Source organism: Suncus etruscus, chromosome 17 (assembly GCF_024139225.1).
Source record: "Suncus etruscus isolate mSunEtr1 chromosome 17, mSunEtr1.pri.cur, whole genome shotgun sequence".
NCBI classification, from domain to species: domain Eukaryota; kingdom Metazoa; phylum Chordata; class Mammalia; order Eulipotyphla; family Soricidae; genus Suncus; species Suncus etruscus.
In genome coordinates, this window is record NC_064864.1 from 74,027,613 (window position 1) to 74,050,923 (window position 23,311).

A 23,311-nucleotide genomic window follows, 5' to 3' on the forward strand; every position below is an offset into this window, starting at 1 on the left:
AAGGGGTCCACAAAAATTTGGAAAGTGGCTCTGTGCTTTTTGAAGTCTGCAAATCTGGGATCAAATTCCTTCTCTAGCTTAAAAATAGCATCAACATATTTCTCACCACTGAGTGGTATTCCTGCATCCACAAGTTCCTTGCATGCTGGGAAATGGCAAAGGTTTGTCTGAGAGAGCTGGGGTTTCCATAACACAAGTTTTGTGGAGAATGCTCTCATGTTGTCATAGGCAGCACTGATAAGCTGCCTCGGGCCTTGTAACATCTTGTTTAGTACATTCAGCGTATGTGTGATGTCAACAAGAAAAGCTAAGTCCATGAGCCATTTCTGATCACTCAACTCAGAAACAGCATTCCCATCCTTCTCCATGAAGGCTTTCACTTCTCTCAACTCAAAAAATCTTTTCAGGACATTTCCCCTGCTGAGCCAACGTACCTCTGATGAAATAGAGCACATCTCCATATTCTGACTCCATTTCCTCTAAAAAAGCACGGAACCTCCTGTGCTTTAAGCCCCTGGATCCGATTTGGTTGATGCATTTCACTACAACAGACATCACATTGTCACACGGCAGGTATTTACTGCAAAGAGCCTGCTGATGGATAATGCAGTGAAGAACAATGGCCTTCTCTGCACCCTCCTCTTCAAGTTTTTTTGAACAGGTGCCACCAGTCCATCTTTCCTCCCTGTTATTGATGGCGCTCCATCAGTTATTATTCCAACAAACCTCTTCCATGCCAAACCTGCATTCTCAATGGCATCACAAAGATGCTGAAATATCTCATTAGCAGTGGTCTGGCCATGCATTGGAATTATTGCGAGCAGCTCCTCTGTCAATTCAAAATTGCAATCAACACCACAGACATAAATTGTGAGCTGCGCAGTGTCTGTTATATCTGTGCCCTCGTCAAGAGCAACTGAGTATGCATCAAAACATTTGGCTTTCTCACACAGTTGGTGATAAATGTCACTTGACATGTCAGAAATGCGCTCTGCCAGTGTTGGCAGAAAGGCTGATTTTCCTAAACTGACCTTACTTTTCCAGACAGATAATACTTGCAGCCTGTAACATGCATTTTTAAACAAACTCTCCTTCTGTGAATGGTTTCCCTGCCTTAGCAATCATCTCACTAACCATGTAACTAGCTTCAACGATGCAACATTCTCTTTGGTTGCTTTCTTGAAGAAATCTTGTTGCCTCATTAGACATACTTTTAGACTGGCAACCCGCTTGGATTAGACATGCTTTAAGACTGGCAAGCCGCTTGGCTCTCTCATTTCCTTGATATTTTGCACATTCCTCAGCATGTTTAGTTGAATAATGGCATTTCAAGTTGTATTCCTTGTGCACTGCAACTTTCTCTGAGCAAATAAGACATGCGGGGATGCCCCTGTGATCAACAAAGAAATACTGCGTCTCCCACTTTTCCTGAAATTGTCTGTGCTCATCATCAATCTTTCTCTTCACTGCAGGCTTTGATGAAGTCATGATGAAGGTATGACAAAATCTAATTTTGTAATAAACTTCTCTCCCTTAGGCCTCCGATAATGCAAGGGACAGCGGGCAGGAGCAGCGGAAATGACGTCTGTGCTAGTATTCACGGTTATTTGCTTACTGAATATTCGCAATAAAAATCGCATTAATAAGAAAAAAAAATCACAAAAAATTGCATTAAATATTTGCATACCCCGAACGGAACTGTTGTACAAGATGTTGTTCGGAGGGTTGCAAACGGCCCGCGGGCCGCGAGTTTGAGACCCCTGCACTAATGTGTTCATGATGACTGTTTTTTTGTTTGTTTTCTTGACATAGTATTTGAGACATTCTTCTTCTTTTACTCCAGATACGGGTTATTTAAAACCACTTTTGTCATCTTTATCAACATCATCCATTTACCACTTCAGAGCTTCATTCATCCAGAACTACTGATGTATAATGTGATTCTGTGCCTGCGGTAGCCACATTCTAAGGAGTTTTAAGAGTAACTGGATTCTTTCCATTAATCCCCTTCTTCCTCTTAGGTAAACCTTGCTCTTCATAAATGCTGTTTTGAAGGAGGAAAAGAACCTTGGTTATGCTCAGGGTTGGCTGACACCTTACTCAGCTCAGGGAATCATTCCTGGTAGAGCTGGGGAGAGTCTACTACCAAGGTTGGCTGTATGTGAAGCCAAAGACCTGATGAATTGGACCATCTCTCTGGCCCTTCATGGACTTTCCTAGACCAGTGTTCAATGGCTTTCTCTTCTTTTCATGTAACAAAGACAGAAAACTATAATCAATTCCGTATTTTTTGTTTTGTTTTTGGACCACACCTGCTGACATTCAGGAGTTACCCCTGGCTATGCGCTCAGAAATCGCTCCTGGCTTGGGGGACCACATGGGATGCTGGGGGATCAAACCCTGGTCCGTCCTAGGCTAGCACAGACAAGGCAGACACCTTACCATTTGAGCCACCACTCCGGTCTGTGTAATTTTTCTTTCTTCCTAAATTGTTCCTCCATCTGTAGTTTATGAGGAAGCATTCAATTCTGATTATACTGCTGCACTACTGGAAATAATGGTCTTTTAAATGGTATATGCCACTCTCTAAATGTTCTGTATGTACTTTTTCTGGTAGCATAAAATGGAATTTCAAGAGTCCTTCACCAAAAAGCTCACTATTTCCACAAGTATTCTAGCTCTAGACCCCACAAGGCCAGCCATGGCTCTTTCTGTCTACCTGCCTGGATGGTCTGATTCATAGACCAGTACCACGCTGCGCAAGGTATTTCAATCTGAGTTTCATAGAGCACTGAAGCAGGTAGCCCACGGAAATTATTTGAGGAGTATATCTAGAAACTGATTTTGCCTGGTTGTGAGCCCGTGAACCAACACCACTTCCTTCAGAAACTGATCATCCCCCCTTCGGGTTCAATGATAGAAGCAACTTGGCAGGAACAAAAACAGCAATAACCAGCCAGCTCCCATAATGCTCCTGGAAATGCAGGACCCAGGGATGGAATTTGCATGATGGTTGTACAAATATTATAAATGTATCTAAAAACCCTTAATTTGTGTACTTAAAAACTTGAGAGGGCGGGCCCGGAGAGATAGCACAGCAGCATTTGCCTTGCAAGCAGCCGATCCAGGACCAAAGGTGGTTGGTTCGAATCCCGGAGTCCCATGTGGTCCCCCGTGCCTGCCAGGAGCTATTTCTGAGCAGACAGCCAAGAGTAACCCCTGAGCACCGCTGGGTGTGGCCCAAAAACCAAAAAAAAACGAGAAGCCAGAGAGAGTACAGTGATAATGCGTTTGTTTGCCTTGCGTGTTGCCAGTCCGGGATGGACCCCAGTTTGATTCCCAGCATCCCTGAGCCTGCCTGAGTGCAGCGCCAGGAGTAACCCCTGAGCGCCTCTGAGTGTGACCCAAAATTTAAAAACAATTTTTTTTACATTCTGTTGTCTTCATGATTTTGTTCCCAGTTTTTTTTTTTTTAATTAAAGCAATTTTTGTTTAAAACAATATGCAGAGGGCCAGAGCGATAAGCACAGCAGTAGGCATGTGCCCTGCACACTGCCAATCTGGAACAGACCTGGGTTCAATTCCCAGCATCATATATGTTCCCCCGAGTCTGACAGGAACAATTTCTGAGCACAGAGCAAGTTGTAACCCCTGAGCACCACCCGGTGTGGCCCAAAAACCAAAAACCAAAAAATAAAAAAAAAACTTAAGAAAGAGGAACCGGGCCGGAGAGATAGCATGGAGGTAAGGCGTTTGCCTTTCATGCAGAAGGTCATCGGTTCGAATCCCGGTGTCCCATATGGTCCCCCGTGCCTGCCAGGAGCAATTTCTGAGCATGAAGCCAGGAGTAACCCCTGAGCACTGCCGGGTGTGACCCAAAAACCACAAAAAAACAAAAAAACAAAAAAACAAAAAAAAAAGAAAGAGGAACCGCCAAAGTCAGCGACAACAGAATCAATACCCAATCTACAATAAGCTATACACAGAGGGGACCAGTCTGGAAGGAAAGGAGGGAAATAAGGGATGTATACTGGGAACAGGGGTGGAGGGAAGAAAACAATTGTGGTTGGAATGCCCCTGACTCATTGTCACTCTGTACCTTAAATATTACTGTGAAAGATTTTTAATTTACTTTGGTCAAAAAAATTATTAAAAGTATCTAATAATGGGCCTGGAGAGATAGCACAGCGGCATTTGCCTTGCAAGCAGCCGATCCAGGACCAAAGGTGGTTGTCCCATATGGTCCCCCGTGCCTGCCAGGAGCTATTTCTGAGCAGACAGCCAGGAGTAACCCCTGAGCACCGCCGGGTATGGCCCAAAAACAAAAAAAAAAAAAAAAAAAAAAGAAAGAAAAAATATCTAATAATAGTTAGGCCACATGGCTGACCCTTTTTTCACTCTGTGTTGGCCCTGCTAGACACATAAAAATGCTACTTCACATCCCAGGCACTCCAGGTCAGACAACATAGCCATGACCTAAGGAGACCCCCAATCTAAAATTGACCCTGAGAATCAATTTAACCAAATGATAAAAGATCTGGCAGGCTTGAGGGAACATATAGGATGCCGGGTATTGAACCCGAGTCTGTCCCAGGTCAGCAGCATGCAAGTCAAAATGCCCTACACCTATGCTATTGCTCCAGCCCCTTATTCCTGGTTTTCTCTTGGCAGAGCTGGTCGCAGGAATCGAATCCAGGTCACCTATCTGCAGAGCAGCTTTCTTTTTTTTTTTTTTTTTTTTTGGGGGGGGGGGGGCATACCCAGTGACACTAGAGGGTTACTCCTGGCTATGAGCTCAGAAATCGCTCCTGGCTTGAGGGACCATATGGGATGCCAGGGATCAACCCGAGGTCTGTCCTGGGTCAGCCACATGCAAGGCAAACACCCTACCACTGTGCTATCGCTCGGACTCCATCTCCAGCTCTTTCTTAAGATTACTTTGGGGGGGGGGGCAGAGCAATGGCACAGTGGTAGGGCATTTGCTTTACACATGCTAACCCTGGACTGACTCAGGTTAGATTCCCAGCATCCCATATGACCTCCAGAGCTTGCCAGGAGCAACTCCTGAGCACTGAGCTCCAATGGGAGAGGAGGGGAAGGGAGGGGAGGGGAGTTTCCAGACACCACAAAAGGACCTAGTGGAGAGTAAAAGAGCATGTACAGAGCCTGGAGTTATTCCCATAACAGTATACTTCAAGAGTGGAGAAACCCTGTATCTATTAGGCCAAGGGAGTTCTCTTTCTTTTTTTTTTGGTTTTTGGTTTTGGGGTCACACCCGGCAGCCCTCAGGGGTTACTCCTGGCTCTATGCTCAGAAATCACCCCTGGCAGGCTCAGGGAACCATATGCGATGCCGGGATGCGAACCACCATCCTTCTGCATGTAAGGCAAACACCCGGCCCCAATTCTCCAGCCCCGGGAATTCCCTTTCTAATCTCTCCAATACTTACTGTGCCTATGCAAAAAAAAGAGAGAAGCACAAATTAATTTTTGTTATTGTTGTTTGTTTTGTTTTTATTTTGGAACCATGGTTATTGTTTGGTTTTATTTATATTGTCTTTGTTGCTGTGGTGCTTTTCGGTTTTGGGGTTTTTTTGTTTATTTGACTTTTTTTCTGTATTGTTATATTTTTCTTCCTTTTTCCCTTTCTTCTCTTAAATTGATATTTATAGCCTCTAGAAGGACTTCTCCTGTTTTTTGCTTGTTTGATTTTTGCCCCCCCCCCCCCTTTTTCTTTTAAAAAGAATCACATAACTTGAACCATCTTGTTCTGCCTCAAATTGAAGGGGAAATAATGGAGGGTACCAAGATCAAACGAATATTGAGTAGAAATAAAAAATGATCAGACTTAAACACCAAACTAAAGTCAACAACAACGAATAGATACCCAATCTACAACAAGCTAGATACAGAGGGGACCACTTATACTAGCAGCCCGGGGAGCAAAGAAAGGGGATATGGGATGAATATTGGGAACAGTGGTGGAGGGAGGACAACATTGGTGGTGGGAATGCCCCTGATTCAATGTCACTATGTACCTAAAATATTACTGTGAAAGATTTGTAATCCATTTTGGTCAAAATAAAAATTATTTAAAAGCAAAAACAGGGGCCGGCGAGGTGGCGCTAGAGGTAAGGTGTCTGCCTTGCAAGCGCTAGCCAAGGAAAGGACCACGGTTCGATCCCCCGGCGTCCCATATGGTCCCCCCAAGCCAGGGGCAATTTCTGAGCGCGTAGCCAGGAGTAACCCCTGAGCATCAAAAGGGTGTGGCCGAAAAACCAAAAAAAAAAAAAAAAAAAAAGAAAAAGAAAAAGCAAAAACAGAAGGGAAGGGAAGGGAGGGGGAAGGGAGGGGAGGGGAGGATTATTATTTTGGTTTTTTTGGGCCATACCCAGTGATGCTCAGGGCTTACTCCTGGCTCTGCACAAAGATTACTCCTGTTGGGGCTTGGGATACCATATGGGTTGCCAGGATTTCAGGAACATGCAAAGCAAACACCCTACCCACTATACTATAGTCTGGTAGCTATAGCTCTGGTCCCTCTTGTTTTTTGTTTTTGTTTGTTTGGCTTTTGGTTTTTGGATCAAACCTGGCAACGCTCAGGGGTTACTCCTGGCTCTATGCTCAGGAACCTGCTGGCAGGTTCGGGGGACCATATGGGATGCCAGGGTTGGAACCACGGTCCTTCTACATGCAAGGCAAATGCCCTTCCTCCATGCCATCTCTCTGGCCCCTCTGGTACCTTTTAAGGCCATTACATTCAAAATGTTGTTCAACCATCATGCAAGCTCCATCTTGGGGCCTGCACTTCTGAGCAGAGCCAGAAATAACCCCTGAGAGGTGCCTGGTTTGGTCCCAAAACAAAAACAAAAAATTTTAAATCAGAAGAACTATTAAAATATCACAGTAAAATATGGTAGAAGTACCATTTTAGCATTTGACATATACTCTGTAACAAACAGGCCAGTATTCATGTCTCATCTACAGACATCTAAAATAATGACCCATAGGGGCAGGGTTGGAGAGAGATAACAGATCCCTAGCACTCATATGGTTCTTTGAGCACCTTAAGGAGCAATCCCTAAGCACCATCAAATGTAACCCAAAACCAAAAATAAATAAACAAATGTTTTTTGAGATTATTTTTTTTTGGGGGGCACACATCTGGTGATGTGCATGAGTTACTCCTGGCTCTATGTTAAGGGACCGTACAAGATGTTAAATATCAAACCTGGATCAGCTGAAAGCAAGGCAAGCATCCTGTCCTACCCACTGTTCTATCACTCCTGCCCCAAAATAATAAAAAATTTAAGTAAAGCCTAAGAAAGAGGCTACGCTTACAACGGTTATTTTCACTATCTGTTTTTCCAAATATCCACCTAGTTAAAAATATGATCAGTCCTTTCTACTATGAAGAGTCAATACAATTTCTTTTTGTTTTGTTTTGTTTTGTTTTTGGGCCACACCCGGCGGTGCTCAGGGGTTACTCCTGGCTGACTGCTCAGAAATGGCTCCTGGCAGGCACGGGGGACCATATGGGATACCGGGATTCGAATCAACCACCTTTGGTCCTGGATCGGCTGCTTGCAAGGCAAAGGCCGCTGTGCTATCTCTCTGATCCCAAGTCAATACAATTTCACAACTGTATTTTCTTTTCCTTTTTTTTGGTTTTTCGGCCACACCGGTGATGCTCAGGGGTTACTCCTGGCTATGCTCTCAGAAATCACTCCTGACTTGAGGGACCATATGGGATGCCGGGGGATTGAACTATGGTCTGTCTGAGGCTAGCATGGCACAAGGCAGATAGATGCTGTATGGCTTGCGCCACCGCTACAGTTCCCACAACTGTATTTTCAAATTGCCCTGCTTACTTACCATCTACAGAAAAGTGAAATAAATATCCAGTCTCCAATAAGGAAATTTTCATACAATCTGAGCTAGACCTGACAGTAACAAATTATAAACTTAATATCATCCTACTTAGGTTCCCATGGATACAGTCGTGAACAGTACAATGAGAGCTGTACAAACCAACGAATTATCCCAAGAGAATTATCTTTAAAACTTGACTTAAAAACAAAACAAAACGGGCCCGGAGAGATAACACAGCGGTGTTTGCCTTGCAAGCAGCCAATCCAGGACTAAAGGTGGTTGGTTCGAATCCCAGTGTCCCACATGGTCCCCCGTGCCTGCCAGGAGCTATTTCTGAGCAGACAGCCAGGAGTAACGCCTGAGCACTGCCGGGTATGGCCCAACCCCCCCCCAAAAAAAAAACCACATAAAAAAACAAAACAAAACAAAACAAAACAAAAACAAAACTAGAGAGTTGGAGAGATAGCACAGCGGTAAGGCATTTGCCTTAGACGCAGAAGGATGTTGGTTCAAATCCTGACATCCCATATGGTCCCCTGAGCCTGCCAGGAGCTATTTCTGAGCGTAGAGCCAGGAGGAACCCCTTAACACCGCCGGATGTGGCCCAAAATACAAAAAGAAAAAAAAGAAAAATAGAAAGAAAAAGAAAAAGCACTTGAATCACAGAGCCTACCTTCTAGAGTCAAACAGTAAACAAGATAAATAAGGAAGCATGCTAGGAAATGATAAGCGTTAAAGAGGGGAAAAATAAAACAAGGAAGGAGTACAGGAAGTACAGGGTCCAGCTGAAATCTTCAGATAGACTATCCAGAAAAAGCTTCAGAAAACAGGCATTTTCAATGCAGCATGTAAGAAAGAAAACTAAGTCACTGCTTAGGGTAAGAGGTGAATGGCAGAGTAAGTGAAAAAAACCCTAAGCAGAAGAAAATGGGTAAAGAGATCTTAGGAGTCCACTAGAAGAGACCCGTGATAAGCACTGAGCACACTGGGTATGACCCCAAATCTAAAACCCAAAAAAGCAAAACCTAAGGCAGTAGCAAGCTAAAGAATCAAGAAAAAGCCAGTAGTGAGCTAGAGAGACAGTTCAGCAGGTTACAGTCCTTGGTAACCTAGGGTCAATATTCACCCCCATATACAGTTCCATGAGCATCACTGGGGGTGACCCCTGCACACAGAGCCAGAAATAAGCCCTCCTGTTCAGCTCCCCTTTCCCAGCCCTGTAGCAAGGAGCCAGAGTAACACCCAAGTACCAATGGAGGTGGCCTCAAAACAGAAAAAGTATATATTTAAAAAAAAAAGTGTAGACCAAATAGAGGAGGACTGGAGGGTCCAGCTCCCGATATGAAGCTCACCACAGGGATCGTTTAGTGCAGTCACAGAAATAATTACACTGAGAACTATCATAACAAAATGTGACTGAATGAGGGAAGTAGAAAGCCTGTCTAGAGTACAGGCCGGTGTGGGGTGGGGAGGAAGGACACTGGGGATATTGGTCATGGAAATGTTACTCTGGTGAAGGATTTTATTTAAATACATACATACATACATACATACATACATACATACATACATACATACATACATATATTAAAAACATCAAAAAAGAAAAGATAAGGCCTCCCAATTCTTACCCTAGGCTGTGTTCTTTACACTGACTGTATAGAAAGAGAAGGTACAGTAAATGCACCCCATATACACCTCAACACAGGCCCTTTGCCTGGTCTGTATTATGAATTAGGGGACAAAAAAAAAGTGCTTTGTCTTCCACTCTTCTGGGAAATCCAGGCAAAACACAGGTCTGTAGCTTAATCAAGACTGGAGATGAAATGACAGGAGAGCAAGAGAGAAGAAAATGGATGTTCTATAATGAATAGCTCTGACTTTAAGATGAACAAGAGGAGGAAGCTATCGAGGGGAAGTGGGAGGATCCATAAATTGGAAATCAAGATGGGTCAAAACCACACCACAATAATTAAGATATTAAAAGGAAGGTGCACATTAAAAAGAATGGGGGTGGCATGGTACAATAGCATGGAGAAGCACTTGCCCAGGCACAGCTGAACCCAGGTTTGATCCCAAGAGCCCATATGCCCACCAAGCTCAGCCAGGAATAACCCAAGAATCCCCCAGAGCCCTGCATGTGGCCACTGAGTGTGGCCCAAAATCATTTAAAAAAAAAAAAGGGGGGGAGGGCTGGAGCAGTAGCGCAGCAGCAGGGTGCTTGCCTTGCATGCAGCTGACCCAGGAAGGACCTCGATTCAATCCCCGGTGTCCCATATGGTCCCCCAAGCCAGGAGTAACCCCTGAGCATCACCGGTGTAGCCCAAACCCCCCCCCCACATAAAGAAGAACCAGAGGAGGTCAGAGCAAAAGAACGGTACGTAGAGCATTTGCCTTGTCTGTAGCAGACTCGGGTGTGATTCCCACAGTCCAGAGGGTCCCCAAAGTCCACCAAGAGTGATCTCTAAGCACAGAACAGGGATGCTCAGGAAGAAGCCTTGAGCACTGCCAGGTGTGGGTCCCCTCCCCCCACTGAAAAATTAATTAGGAGAATCAGCTGGGGATGTGGCTAAATGTAGTGTGTGCTCTGCTTGCATAAGGCACTTGCTTCAATCCCCAAAACAAGAGCTAGAAAAAGAAAAATCATGCACAAAACAAAAATTTAAAGGTATAAGAACCTAACCAAAGAAAACTGGCATGGCACTGGACAAAAACACGAGAGGAGCCAGAGCTGTGGCGCAAGGGGAAAGGCATCTGTCGGTCTGTCCTGCCCGAGCTAGCCTAGGTCGGACCACAGTTTGATCCCCCGGTGTCCCATATGGTCCCCCAAGCCAGGAGTGATTTCTGAGCGCATAGCCAGGAGTACCCCTGAGCGTCACGGGGTGTGGATCAAAAAACAAAAACAAGCAAAAAATATACTCTACGTTAGAGAGGGCACCTGCCTTGCATGCAGGTGACCAGTTTGATCCCAGCATCCCATATTGTCCCGAGCACTGCCAAGAGTAATTCCTGAGTCCAGAGCTTCTACCAGCCCTTGAGCACCACTAAGTATGGCCCAAAAAGGAAAAAAAGAAAGACGGCAAAAGCGTATACATACATCTCAGCAAGAACTATTACTAGGAATTAAAAGGTCCCTCCTAAATGGTAAAGGATCAGGCCTCCAGAATCATGTGCCAAGGGGACACAAGGGTCCCATCTAATGGCATCACAATTATCCTGGAGTACTTAGCAAAGTAGGACAGAATTGGAAACTAAGGACAAGGGAGGCAAGTGCAATCCGTAGAGCACAATAGCAGTCAATGCAGGCTTAGCCGCTAGAACCACATGTGGCTCTCTGAGACAACAGCTTGCAGGGGTCTCAAACTCGCTGGCCTCAAACGGCCCTCCGTACAACAATTTGTGGCCCTGCCCTAGAGAAATCTTTTTCTGTTTTGTTTTGTTTTAGTTGTCTAGGTCACACCCCCCAATGTGCAAGGCTTACTACTGACTTTGCACTCAAGGATCACCCCAACTTTGCCTCCTGTGGCCTGCAGGTAAATTGAGTTTGAGACCCCTGGGTAAGTCCTGAGTATCTCCATGTATAACAACATGCGCGCGCGCGCGCGCACACACACACACACACACACACACACACACACACACACGAGAGAATACAGGGGTTAAGACGCACTTACTTTAAAACAGCCAAATCAGGTTTAACCCCTGGCATGCAGATGTTGCCCCCAAGCCTAGGGAGTGATCCCTAAGGACAGTTTAAGTCCTGAGCATCAATGATGTACTGGTATGGCCCACAAACAAAAAGGAAAAAGAAACAAGAAGAACCCGGGGCTTCCCCACATGTAGTCTGCTTAGGAAGCATGTCTGCTCAGAGGGCAGCAGACAGGGTAGAGCCATCAGGAGACAGCTGGTTTCCAGGTCAAAGGAGATCAGAAGAGACTTCCCAAAATAAACTGAGGAGAGAGTCAGCAGCTGATGGACCTTGAGTTTTAGAAGGCACAGTGGTTTCAAGGGTGGTCCACAGGGGATGAGCTGATCCCTGGGGCAAAACTGGGCCAGCAGTGTGCAAGGCTCCCCACCACATGTGGTTAAAGCCAGATCTCTCTGACTTCTACTCAAACCTTCAGAGCAGCATTTCCCAAATGAATGATATTGTCCCTGTGAGATGCTTATATGATTCTCAATCCTTGGGTGCCACTGAGGTACTTAGTTCACTGCAAGAAGGCAGATTTCCTGGGGAATGCTAAGTGGCTTTATTTCTAAAAAGAACATCCAGGTTTGGGAACCTCTCACCCTGCAGCCTCATTTGAACACAAGCCCCTTCTCTTCTTCCTTCCACAAGAGGCTGCAGGGGGACAAAGATTTTTAAGAACTAGCTAGTCTTCAATGGCAAGAGAAAGAAATAAAGCTGTGCTACACTGCCCCTCCTTTGAAACTCACTTCTGGACCTTTCTACTGGCTAAAGCTCAGAGAATTTTTACACTGACCTTAATAACTAAGGTTGAGAATTAAAGGGACAGTATAGTGGCCACTCTCCCCAAAAAACATACTGCTGAGGCGGGAGAGGTGGCGCTAGAGGTAAAGTGTCTGCCTTGCAAGCGCTAGCCTAGCGGTTCGATCCCCCCCCCCCCCCGGCGTCCCATATGGTCCCCCAAGCCAGGGGCAATTTCTGAGAGCTTAGCCAGGAGTAACCCCTGAGCATCAAATGGGTTTGGCCCCCCCCCAAAAAACAACAACATACTGCTAAACACCATTATTCTAGTAAAAGAGATCATTGCTTAGGTGGATGGTAGTAAAGGGCGGGACGGTTTACCAGTTTTCCTTTGTTTATTTAAGACAGAACAATAAACAAACAAAAATATTTGGAGGCATTTAACAAGTATGTAAATTTACAGTACATTAAAGAACTGGGGGGGGGGGACAGAGGGACAGCAGAGCGGCAGGGCAGTTGCCTTACATGCGACCAACCTGAGATAGACCTGGGTTCGGTTCCCAGCATCCCATGTGGCCCCTGAGCCTGCCAGGAGCGATTTCAGAACACAGAGTCAGGAGTAATTCCTGAGTGCTGCCAGTTGTGGCCCAAAAACCAAAAAGAAAAAAAGGAAGAACTGTGAGGATCGAAGCAATTGCACAGTGGTAGGGCAATTGTCTTGCTCATAGAGGACCCGGGTTCAATCCCTGGCATGCCATACGGTTGGTGCCCTGAGCCTGCTAGGAGTGATTTCTGAGCACAGAGCTAGGAGTTACCCCTGAGCACTGCTGGGTTTGGCCCATGTCCCCCAAATTAACAAGGGCCCAGAGCAAGAGTACAGCAAATAGGGCACTGGCTTTGCACACAGCTAACCTAGACATGTCATGTGTGGACCAAAAACAAGAACAAAAAGAGAGAAGCAAAAGAGATAAGCTTACAACTGTCTCAACGTACTCTCTGAAAGTTTCCAAATACAAAGCCAAAGATATGGGGATGACTATTAAGCAAAGAAAAATGCACAATATCCTGACACTAGATAAATGAAGGTTTAAACCACAAGATATCCTACACATGTATTAAGATGCCAAAACTCAAAAAGACTGACCAGCCCAAATTAGAGCAAGGTTGTGGATAAATGGGGTTGGAGCAGGCAGGGCCCTTGTGGCTGTCCGATCTCTGAATCCATATGGTTCCGAGAACTGCCAACTCCTGAGAACAGAGGAGAGAGTAAATAAACCCTGAGCATTGCCAGATGTGGGTGCCACCAACCCAAAATAAAATTTTCTTTTTGTGTGTTTGATTTTGGGGGTGAGGGGATTGTTGCTTTAGGGCCACACTCATCATAGCTCTGCACACTGGAGGGTGGTGCCTGAGGAACCATATGGGATGCCAGGGATTAAAACCCAGTAGGCCACCTACCTTACCCACTGTACTATCGCTCCAGTCCAAAAAATGAAATTCTTAAACAATGCTAAAAGCAATGTAACAGTTGTAAAGCACAACAGAAAATGTCATGATTTCTTAAAAAACAAACAAAAAACAGAACAAAACTGGGGCCAGATAAATAGTGTAACAGGTAGGGTTACAGCTAACCTGCATGCAAACCAATAGGTTTGATCCCTAGAATGCCATATGGTTCTAAACTCACCAAGAGTGATTCCTGAGTGCAGAACCAGGAGTAACCTCTTAACACCACTGGGTATTACCCAAAAATAAGTCCAAAAAAAATTTTTTAAGCCTATCACTACTATATAATTCCACTCCTAAGCAATGTCCCCAGGAAGAAATAAGTGTAAACAGGGGCCAGAGAGTGAGTGGGTTAGGCACTTGTCTTGTATGCAGCCTACCCAGGTTCAATCCCTGAACATCCACAGAAGTAATTCCTGAGTGCAAAGCCAGGAGTAACCTCTGGGTATTGCCAGGTGTACGCCCCACCCAGAAAAATAAACTACTTTATTCTAGAGACAAGGGATTATTTATTATAATGCCAAGGGTCAGGGGCAAACGATTCTCACAGGCAAAGCATCTGGTTTTATCTCCATGGGTTCCTCCTGGCTCTCCACTCAGAAATTGCTCCTGGCAGGCTCGGGGGACCATATGGGATGCCGGGTTTCGAACCACTGACTTTCTGCATGCAAGGCAAATGCCTTACCTCCATGCTATCTCTCTGGCTCCAGATGATTTTTTCTTGTAAAGTTATGTCAGTGCCTTGTATATTTTGGATATTAGTCCCTTATCTGATGGGTTTTGGGTGAATAAATAGTTTCTCCCACTCAGTGGGTGGCTCTTGTATTCTGGGCACTATTTCTGCATGAAAGGCCTTATCTCCATACTATCTCTCCGGCCCCACAGAGAGCCAGGAATAACAACCCCTGAGCTAAAAACTAAAATAAAATAAATTGGGACAAGAATAATAGCACCGCAGGTAGGATGTTTGCATTGCATGCAGTCTATCCAGATTTGATCCCCTGAGCCAGCCAGGACTGATTCCTGACAGTCAGGAGTAACTCCTAAACATCACCAGCTGTAGCACCAAAACAAACAGGAAAAAAAATTGAAAAGTTAGGGCCAGAGAGATAGCACAGCAGTAGGGAGTTTGCCTTACAAGCAGCTGATTTTAACAGACGATGGTTCAAATCCCGGCATCCCATATGGTCCACCATGTCTGCCAGGAGTAAACCCTGAGGATCACCCCCACCCAAATTGAAAAGTTAGCACACAAAGTTCATCAGAACCTAGTTAGCATGTACTTGCCCAGGCCAGGCACATTCAAGATTTCTTTTGTATCACCTTGAAATCTACTGTGAACAGGTTTACCTATTCTCTGTTTCTTTCTGCTATACAAAATGGTTTTACCCTAAATAGTCTTCCCACTCCACCATCGGGCCCAACACCCCCACTGGGGACAGGGTAGCTAGAACAATGGGAAGGAGGGGAAACAATAGCCTTGGGTGCTAACAGAGGTCCTCAAACTTTTTAAACAGGGGGCCAGTTCACTGTCCCTTAGACCACTGGAGGGTCTGACTACAGTAAAAACAAAACTTATGAACGAATTCTTATGCACACTGCAATATATCTTATTTTGCAATGAAGAAACAAAACAGATACAAATACAATATGTGGCCCTCGGGCCATAGTTTGAGGACCAAGGTACTGTTTGTTAGCATAAAGTGGGGAGATTTCCAGGGAATTTTCTGACTGACTTATAGGCAATAGGTCAAATCAGTTTGGGAAACTATGATCTAAAAAACTGTAGAAGGGGCCGGAGAGGTGGCGCAAGTGATAAGGCCCTGCCTGCGCTAGCCTAGGCAGGAACTTGGTTAGATCCCCCAGCGTCCCATATGGTCCTCCAAGCCAGGAGCGAGTCCTGAGCACATAGCCAGGAGTAACCCCTGAGCATCACCTGGTGTGGCCCAAAAACTAAAATAAATAAATAAATAAAATAAAATAAAATAAAAAACTGTAGAAGATATGTGCTGGGAAACAGATCCAAGGGTTAGAGTGTATGTGCACTCCCTAAAACATTTATGGGAGTGCCCCTCCAAAAGCACATGAGTTTTTGTGTGCATCATTAGATGTGACTCCAAAAGAAAAAAAAAAAGCTGGGGATTTGGCTCAGAGAACACTTGCCTGACATGCATATGTGAGATCATGGATTCAGTTCCAAGCACTGTCTTCTGAGCAGAGCAGAAAACATCCAGATGTGGCCCCAAAATAACAACAAAAAAAGTTGTAGTACAGATCTACAACTTAAAAGCAATTATCTGGAACCGGAGAAATAGCATGGAGGTAAGGCATTTGCCTTTCATGCAGAAGGTAATCGGTTTGAATCCCGGCATCCCATCCCGAGCCTGTCAGGAGCGATTTCTGAGCATGAAGCCAGGAGTAACCCCTGAGCGCTGCCAGGTGTGACCCAAAAACTCCAGTTTGATACCCTCATCAGAGATGGTCTTCCTAAGCACAGAACCAGGTGAGTTCCAAAACAAAACACACAAAAAAAGCAGTTGGGGCCTGAGATATAACACAGTCGTAAAGCATTTGCCTTCCTCGTGGATGGCACAGAATATACCCAGGTTGAATCCCTGCATCCCATTGGTCCCCAAAGCCCTCCAGAAGCAATTTCTTTTGTTTGGGAGGTGGGGTTAGAGCTAGGGGTTACTCCTGGCTATGCCCTCAGAAATCGCTCCTGGCTTGGGGACCATATGGGACTCAGGAAGATCAAACCACAGTCCGTCCTAGGCTTGCCTTAACACTCTGCACCACTGCTCCAGCCCCAAGCCCATCCGAAGAAGAAATTTCTTTTTGTTTTTGGGTCACATCCGGCAGCACGCTGGGGCTACTCCTGGCTCTACACTCAGAAATAGTCCCCAGCAGGCTCGAGGGACCATATGGGATGCCGGGATTCGAACCACTGTCCTTCTGCATGCAAGGCAAATGCCCTACCTCCATGCTATCTCTCTGGTCCCCAGAAGCAATTTCTGAGTGCAGAGCCGGAGTAACGCCTGAGAGCTGACAGGTGTAACCACCCCCCAAAGTAATTGTCAATGCCTCAGTGCAAGATCTGCATTGTAATCAAAGCTTAATTTCAACACTAGTCTGATCTATGCAATAAAGCAGGCAGTGCAATGACTACAACTTGGCAAATAGAGTTTACGTGGATAATTATATCAAAGATCGTTTAAAATAAATGGTCACTTAACACTCCCTGTGTGTGATGCAATGTTCTGGTCATTTTGCATATGCAGCTCAACTGATTCCTTCTCTTGAAGAAATCCTAGTACTTCTACTCCAATGGCTTTCAACCACTGGTCTGATGCTGATCCAAGGAAACTCCCTGCCAATAACCAGAAAAGCTATGGTCACTTAACTGACAGTGGATTACAATCTTTTGGCATCAGCAGAACACCACCAATCCAATAATCAGCAACGGAAAGCCACTGATCAAGCCAAAAGATGCGGAAAAATCAGGGATCAGAGAGATAGATAATACAGGAGGCAAGACAAGGCACCCAATCCTGGGTATCCCAAATAGTACCCTGAGCCCACTGGAATGATCCTTGAACAGGCATAAACTGTGAACCAAAATACAAAAACAAAACAAAAAGTAATGAAAATGAAATGCCCAGAGCAATAGCACAATAGCACAATATGTAGGGTTTGCCTTACAAACATCTGTCCCAAGTTCAATCTCCAGTACCCCAAACCATCCCCTGAGCATCACCAAGAATAATACCTGAGCACAAAGCCAGCAATAAAACCTGACACTGCTGAGTATGGCTTCTCCCCAAAAAAAGGACGTAGTGAAAAAGGAACTCGCCAGGCCAGAGAGGGTAGGGCATTTTTCTTGCACGTGGCCAGTCTGGGTTCAATCTCCAGCATGGTCCCCAGACACTGCCAGGAATGATCCCTGAGTACAAAGTCAAGAGTAACCACTAGCACTAGAGGTAAGGTGCCTTGCCTTGCCTGCGCTAGCCTTGGACGGACCGAGGTTCGATTCCCTGGTGTCCCATATGGTCCCCCAAGCCAGGAGCGACTTCTGAGCTCATAGCCAGGAGTAACCCCTGAGCATCACTGGGTATGGCCCAAAAACCAAAAAAAAAAAAAGAGTAACCACTAGGTCAAAGCGGTGGTGCAACAGGTAAGGCGTCTGCCTTGCCCGCACTAGCCTAGGACGGACCTTGGTTGGTTCCCCTGGCATCCCATATGTAGCCAGGAGTAACCCCTGAGTGTGACTGGGTGAAGCCAAAAAAAAAAAAAAAAAAAGAGTGACCTCTAAGCACCACTAGGTATAGCCCAAAAATCCTCCCCCAAAAAAGAAAACTTTCCAGGCCAGAAAGATAGTATAATGGACAGGGCATCTGCTTTGAACACAGCCAACCTGGGATTGATACCCAATATCCCCTATGGTCTTCCAATCACCACAGGAGTAACCTCGTGCCTACAAACAAAACAAAACCAAAAATATTTAACTTGCCCAAAGTCAACACCCAGTTGGCCAGAGTGAAGATTTGAACACGTTTGGCCAAACAGTCTATTCTACTGCTTCGGAAAGAAACATGAAATTAAAAAGATGACTAACTGGCATAATCATAGACTACTGAGGATGAAACTCAATCCTATTCCCAATTAAGAAAACTGAGTGGGAATGAGGGCCAGAAGGACCAGCTCATCACAAAAAAAAAAAAAAAGAGTGCAGTTAGAGAAATAACTACACTAACAACTAGCATGACAATCTTGATGAGTGAGAGAAGTAGAATGCCTGTCTTGAATACAGGCAGGGGTTGAAAAGGAGAGAAGTAAGGCATTGGTGGTGGGAATGTTGAACTGGTGACCGGTGGGTGTTCCACCAACTACAATCATGCTTGTAATCATGGTGCTTAAATAAAGATTTTATTAAAACAAACAAATAAAAACAAACAAGAAAACAGTGGGCCAGAGTGGTGGTGCAGCGGTAAGGCATTTTGCCTTGCATGCAGCTGACCTGGGACGAACCACGGTTAGAGTCCCCCAGCGTCCACTATGGTCCCCCAAGCCAGGAGCGATTTCTGAGCACATAGCCAGGACTAACCCCTGAGTGTCACCCAAACCCCCCAAAGAAAACAGTATTTTTGAGGATAAAATGACCATCGACATTATATCACCTTCTCAGTCACAGGAGGGCATTTAATCTCTTGACAATCAGCTTTAGGTGTCTCCACACTACTTAATGGAATTGATCACTTACAAAATTTATGTGAAGGGGGCCAGAGAGATAGCATGGAGGTAGGGCATTTGCCTTGCATGCAGAAGGATGGTGGTTCAAATCCTGGCATCCCATATGGTCTCCCGAGCCTGCCAGGAGCAATTTCTGAGCATAGAGACAGGAGTAACCCTGAGTGCTGCCGGGTGTGACACGCCCCCCTAGAAACAAAACAAAACAAACAAAAAAAAAATTTTTTTTTGTTTTGTTTTTGGGTCACGCCCGGTGGTGCTCAGGGGTTACTCCTGGCTGTCTGCTCAGAAATAGTTCCTGGCAGGCACGGGGGACCATATGGGACACCGGGATTCGAACCAACCAGCTTTGATCCAGGATCGGCTGCTTGCAAGGCAAACGCCTCTGTGCTATCTCTCCGGGCCCAAAACAAACCAAAATTTACAAAATTTATGTTGAATCTGACCTGTCACTTGGGTACACTATTCTCAATGTATGTTAAACACAAAATATGTGCCAGAGATATAGTGATATGCTGATTCGAATCCCAGCATCCCAAATGGTCCCCAAGCCTGCCAGGAGCGATTTCTGAGTATAGAGTCAGGAGGAACCCCTGAGTGCTGCCAGGTGTGGCCCCACACACACACAAAAAATAAAAATAATAAAAAAGTATTCACTGTAACTTTTTAGGAATATCTATATAATTTATTATGGAACTGAAGCACAGAAAGTAAAATGGTCAAAGTAAAGCACAGGACCCAAGAAAAAATGACAGGTTTTGGCCAGAGAAATAAATAAACAGAAAAGAGACAGCAGGGGCCAGAGAGATAGCATGGAGTAAAGGCATTAGCCTTGCATGCAGACGGACGGCGGTTGAATCCCAGCATTCCATATGGTCCCTGAGCCTGCCAGGAGTGATTTCTGAGCATAGAGCCAGGAGTAACGCCTGAGTGCTGCCGGGTGTGACCCAAAAACCATTAAAAAAAAAAAAAAAAAAAAAGAGACAGCAAGTAAGGAAGAATAAGGCCCACCCAGGTTTGCTCTCTGGCACCCTATATGTCTCCTGAGTCTTCCAGGAATGATCTCAGAGCAAGCACTCCTGGGTGTGGCCCAAAATCAAACAAAAATATTAATGGGAAAAAAAAAGGAAAGGGTTTAAAGTACCTGCTTTGCATCCTAAAACCTAAGGTCCTGGGGCCAGAGAGATAGCACGGAGGTAAAATGTTTGCCTTGCATGCAGAAGGTTGGTGGTTCGAATCCCGGCATCCCATATGGTCCCCAGAGCCTGCCAGGAGCAATTTCTGAGCATAGAGCCAGGAGTAACCCCTGAGCTGGGTTACCTGGATGTGACCCAAAAACTAAAAACCAAAAAAAAAAAAAAAAAAAAAAAACCTGGGGCTGGAGAGATAGCATGGAGGTAAGGCGTTTGCCTTTCATGCAAGAGGTCATCGGTTCGAATCCCAGCATCCCATATGGTCCCCCGTGCCTGCCAGGAGCAATTTCTGAGCATGGAGCCAGGAGTAACCCCTGAGCACTGCCGGGAGTGACCCAAAAACCACAAAAAAAAAAAAATAAATAAATAAAACCTAAGGTCCTGTGGTCAAAACTCTAGCAACTCACATAGACAGAAGGCGATCCTGGCAGTTGTTTAACCTCCTAGACCTACTGACTGTGAGTCCTGCAATTTCTGTTTGGTTTATTTTTGTGGGGGGAGCCCACACCTGGCTCTGGCAGGCTCAAGAGATGACATGGGATGACACAGATCATCGACGTGCAAAGCAATCTGCCCTACCACAGTGCTATCACTTCTTACTGTGAGTTTGATTTCGTTTTGTTTTCAAATTCTTTTTGGAAATTTGGTTTAGTTGGTTTGGGCCACATCCAGCAGTGTTCGGAGGCGATTTCCAACTCAGTGCACCCATCACTCTGTGCTCAGAAGAACATGGTGTATCAGGGATGCAAACCCAACATACAAATCACACTCCAGACCAACAGAGCTATTGCTCTGGCCCCATAAGCAATTTGTGGCCACATCAGTCAGGTGTAAGCTTAAAATAAAAAAAAAAGGAGGGTATGATACCCAGCCCAGCAAGAACTTCAAGAATGCAGCACCATAACCTGAAAGTGTGGCCTCTAATGTGTATCTATGCTGACCGTAGCAATTCTCAGCAGGCACCAGACTTCACATGCCTTCCCTAAGAACACAGCATGGAGACCACATTCACAAGCCCTAAGGGCAAACCTCAGACAGCCCTGTGGCCAAGTGTGCAAGCACCACCACCCGGTATGGAAATCCCAGGAACACCAGTCAGACATGTGTCCAACCCCTAGTCATTGCAGTATCAACAAGGACAACAATGATGATGTGAGGTAAGAAGAAAATGAATTAAAAACAAAGGGGTCAGAGTGATAGTGTAGCAGCTAGGGCATTTGCCTTGCACCCAGTTGGCACAGGTTCAATCACCTGTATCTCACAGGGTGTGCCTCAATCCCACCAAGAGTAGCCCTTGAACCACAAAGCAAGACCAAGAGTAAACTCTGAGTACTACCTGGTGTGGCCCAAAAACAAAAACAAAAAGGAGTGGGAGGGCCCAGAGAGATAGCAGCCATTGCAAGCAGCCAATCCAGGACCAAAGGTGGTTGGTTCGAATCCCGGTGTCCCATATGGTCCCCCGTGCCTGCCAGGAGCTATTTCTGAGCAGACAGCCAGGAGTAACCCCTGAGCACCGCCGGGTGTGGCCCAAAAAACCAAAAACCAAAAAAAAAAAAAAAAAAAATAGAAGAAGTGGGAGAGACAGTACAAAGGTTAAGGTACTTGTCTTATATGCAATCACTGCCAGAAACAATTCCTGAGACCTGAGCATAGAACATTTTTGGTGTAGAACCAAAATTCAAAAGAAAAACTTTAAATAGGAGCTTGGGAGAGAATTCAAAGGGCTTTGGTGCACAATTTTACATACTTAAGCCTGGGCTGACCCCAAATATTGCATGATCTTATGAGAACTACCAGAAGCAATACCTGAGCATGAGGCAAGGAGTTTTCTCTCCCTCATACTGCCAGGTGTGACCCAATACTAAAATTTAAAAAGTACATTTAGAACAAGAAGCATATCAGGGCACCCTGTTCAACATTACACTACACTAAATAAAGCAGAGCACCTTTACTAATACAAGTTTGAGGGCCGGAGAAATAGCATGGAGGTAAGGCATTTGCTTTGCATGCAGAAGGTTGGTGGTTCAAATCCCCACATCCCATATGGTCCCCCGAGCCTGCCTGGAGCGATTTCTGAACATAAAGCCAGGAGTAACCCCTGAGTGCTGCTGAGTGGGACCCAAAAAACGAAACAAAACAAGTTTGAAAATGACAGCTGAGGCCGGAGAGATAGCATGGAGGTAAGGCATTTGCCTTGCATGCAGAAGGACAGTGGTTTGAATCCCGGCATCCCATATGGTCCCCTGAGCCTGCCAGGAGCGATTTCTGAGTGTAGAGCCAGGAGTAACTCCTGAGTGTGCTGGGTGTGACCCAAAAAAAAGAAAATGACAGCTGAACCAACTTACAACTACAAATTTAAAATACAATTACATAAATTGGATTTAACGATCAAATTAAGGTTGCTGGTGTTTTTGGTGGTATTTTGTTTGCTTGTATTCTTGTTTATTTTTTGTTTTCGTTCTTGGGCTACACCCAGCTACTGGCTCTGTGCTCAAGGATCACTCCTGGTGGGTGTAGGAGGATCCTATAGAGTGCCAGGGACCAAACCCGGGTCAGCTACATTAGAGGCAAGCTTCCTACCCACTGTACTACCTATCTTTCTGGCCTCAAAGACTGCTTTCTTTTGGAGCCACACCCAGCAGAGCTCAGGGGTTACTCCTGGCTCTACGCTCAGAAATCGCTCCTGGCAGGCTCAGGGAACCTTATGGGATGGTGGAATTCGAATCACCATCCTTCTGCATGCAAAATAAATAAATACCCCACCTCCATGCTATCTCTCTGGCCCCCCTACAAATTTTTTTAATAAAAATCCTAAAGCTGGAGAGACAGCACAGCAGTAGGCCGTTTGCCTTAGACGCAAAAGGATGATCATTCGAATCCCAGCATCTCATGTGGTCCACCGAGCCTGCCAGGAGTGATTTCTGAGCGTAGAGCCAGGAGTGACCCCTGAGCACTGCTGGTGTGAATAAACAAACAAACAAACAAACAAATAAATAAAAATCCAGGGGCCAGAGCAAGCAGTAGGGCATTTGTCTTGCAACTCGCTAACCTAGGACAAATCACGGTTC

The 23,311-nt window shown here is 45.3% G+C and overlaps 1 protein-coding gene and 1 non-coding gene across 3 annotated transcripts in view; one reads left to right on the top strand and one right to left on the bottom strand.

Moving 5' to 3' along the window:
• The window catches only part of RCOR1 (REST corepressor 1), a 97,276-nt gene that overhangs the window by 67,076 nt on the left and 6,889 nt on the right, over positions 1 to 23,311 (bottom strand). The gene's annotated exons all lie outside the window — the stretch shown is intronic.
• Positions 9,486 to 9,618, top strand: LOC125995624 (small nucleolar RNA SNORA51). Its single transcript, XR_007491119.1, has one exon. It is a non-coding gene; the product is annotated as a small nucleolar RNA SNORA51 (small nucleolar RNA).